The sequence below is a fragment of the Cebus imitator genome, unplaced genomic scaffold, assembly GCF_001604975.1.
Source record: "Cebus imitator isolate Cc_AM_T3 unplaced genomic scaffold, Cebus_imitator-1.0 Scaffold953, whole genome shotgun sequence".
In the NCBI taxonomy this organism is placed as follows: Eukaryota; Metazoa; Chordata; class Mammalia; order Primates; family Cebidae; genus Cebus; species Cebus imitator.
In genome coordinates, this window is record NW_016108268.1 from 9,307 (window position 1) to 12,408 (window position 3,102).

Genomic DNA, 3,102 nt, shown 5'->3' on the forward strand with positions numbered 1-3,102 from the left:
AGCATACTGAGGAGGGGCATCCCAGGCACTCAGTGGAGGAGATTTGTCTACTAGGAATGCAAGTGAGGGAGCTGGGGTAGCAGTTGGACAGAAAACTCCAGAGCTTAGGGGAAAGGACTGGGCTGGAGAAGTAGATTTAGGAGACCCCACCATATAAATGATACTTAAAACCTCAGGCATGGATGAGGGCACCAAGGCAGTGACTATGGAAAAGAATGAGCACAAGGACTGAACCCTGGACCTCCAGTTCTAAGGGGTCTGATCAGACCACACCCAGAGCAGACTGCACAGTTCTGACCCCACACCTACAGGACACTTGGACAAGGACCTCCCAAGTGCACAGGAATCACCTGGATGTGGTGCTGAGATCCAGGAAATCTGGAGTCAAGCAAGAGATTCTGGATTAATGACAAGGCTGGAGCTCCTGCTGCTGGTCTCCAGATCACACTTGGAGTAGCAAGAACAGCAGGATCCCACATGTCTGTGCATCAGCCTCGCCTGTAGGGTTTGTTATAGAAATGATTCCTTCATCTTGTGCATAATATCCTGAGGCAGAGATTTTGGGGAGTTGCCTGAGGATTTTCTAAGCCCCACCAGCAATCTTGTTGCTCAGACAGTTCGGGAACCACAGAGATCAGAGATCAGAGAGTGCCCAGGGTGGGTGGGTGGATTAGGATTGGAAAGCCTGTTTAAAAGAGGAATTTTTCCTCACAAAGGAAAGGGAGAACGTATATCATTAATTGTGAGATGTGATATTCTCTGTTGATCTCTCCACCATGGGGAAGAGGCCAGGTAGACAATTTGGGATGTGGCTCCCACACAAAGAACACCTCTGAATGCTGCTCTCTGACACTGGTTTGCAGACTGATTTCTCACTCACTTCTTGGAGCAAACTTTGGAAAACAAATTTCTTTAATTTACACATGAAGTAGTATATCTGGTATTGGTGACTAACTTTATGGTGGGGAAGGCCACAGAACCCTGCTAGAAACTACACATCCCGGAAAAGAATCCACAGCCCGTTCTGGATCCGGTCCCTCCCAGGAACAACTGCCCCTGCTGCTGAGCACAGACGCCACTGCTCACACCTCTGACACCCTGGTGCTGGACACTGGACCCTGAGGCTAGGACAGATGTCACTGCTGCACCTGGAAACTGGACATCACCACTGCCACTCAGCCATTCTCTCTAAAATGCACTCTGCAGAGTCCCAGCCTCTCTCTGCCACCTCATTCTGGCTCAGAGTCTGGCAGTGATATAGGTATTAAGTAGAAATTATTTAGGAGGTAGCAAGGGTACAGAAGACTCAGTAAGGTTTTTCTTTTAATGAAGAGCAACGCCCAAAATCATTTTCTTTTCTAACAAAGAGCAGCCTGTAAAATCAAGCTTCAGACATAGACAAGCAAGCTGGGAGCTCTCAGGGACGAATGCGGCAGCCTTGCCAATAGGAAAAGGACACTGGGACTAGGCATGTTCGCATGGCGGCTCCATCTTCCCTTCTCTTTACCAGCCACATGTACAGTAAGGAGTAGACAACATGGCACCAGCCAAATGGAAAGCCCATTAGCATTATAGGATTAGGGTGGGGGAAAAGCTTTCCCCATGCACTATATAAATGTCACACCTGGTCCAACCAACCTGTGGGGCCTACATAAATCAGACACCATCTCCTCAAGCCTGCCTGTACAATCTGATGCACTCCCATGACATGCCAGAATTCTTTTTCAGGCACCCCTCTCTCTTGCAAGAGAGAGAACTGTTCCCCTTTGTCTTTCTTTTCTTTCCTTTGCCTATTAAACCTCTGCTCCTAAATTCACTCCTCGTGTGTCAGTGTCCTTCATCTTCTTGGTGCAAGACGACGAACCCCAAATATTTACCCGAGACAATGACACAACTTCAGCAGGTGCTCATCTGACTGGTGGAGCCTAAGACTCATGTCCATGATCCACTGCAGGGGTGACTGGAGTGTTGTCCTCTTCCAGGGAGGGAGGTGGTTTCTGTCTCCTCTCAACACTTTACATGTTGTAAACCAAAAAGGAACTTCAAAGCCACCCCCTCTCAAACATCTTAATGGACACGCTCCTCTGCCAGGGCACTCAAAAGTTAACCTGAAAGTCTATCTCAGGCCATCAGAGGAAGCAGGCATTGAACATGCTTCATTACACCCTCTTCAATTTTGGAATTCAGGAAAAGCTGATCAGCATTTAACATCAACACAGACCCTAAGTCTGATTAGAAACATTTCCAATCTATTCTCCCTGAAACCTGCCACCTTGAGGCTTCATCTGCATGGTACAGTTTTGGACTCCACAACCTCTTATAACACAGACATTCCTTTCTATTGATAATAGCTCAACCAGTTGCCAATCAGAACATTTTAAAATCTACCTATAACCTAGAAGCACTACCCCACCCCCACTTGCTTCACATTGTTTCGTCTTTCTGGACGGAACCAATGTATATCTTAAATGTATTTCATTGATGTCTCATATCTTCCTAAAATGTATAAAACCAAACTGCACCCCAAACACCCTGAGCACATGTTCTCAGGGTCTCCTAAGGGCTGTGTCATGGGCTGTGATCACTCCTTTTTGGCTCAGAATAAATCTCTTCAAATACTTTATAGAGTTTGACTCCTTTCATTGGCAGTGTGAAATACTGATGTATTAAAAGGGTCCCAGTGCTGAGTGTGGGGGTGAAAAGAGAATAAAAACTTTTAATTCTTGGAGCAATGATTCAAGATGAGGACTTTATATGGTACCTGGTAAGCACTCAGAGTGTCTGAATGAACCAGTGCCGAATAAATAACATCTTTCCATCCATTTCCTTGAAAATAAATGATTACATCACATATCTGTCTATCCCAGTTCATACTCTAGATTCTTCGAGTAGCATTGTGTGATGGTGAAATGATTATTCACACATCTTCCCATGCCATTGTCTCTTACTAGTATTTAAAACACCAGGTTTGTAAGATCTCAGAGGATATGGGTGCACATTGATGTTTTATATTCATATCTATATTTTCTTGTGTGTGGAAATATTTCTGGGGAAAGAATCTCTACTATTTATTAGTTTTTATGTGACCCCCTCAGAGGCCTA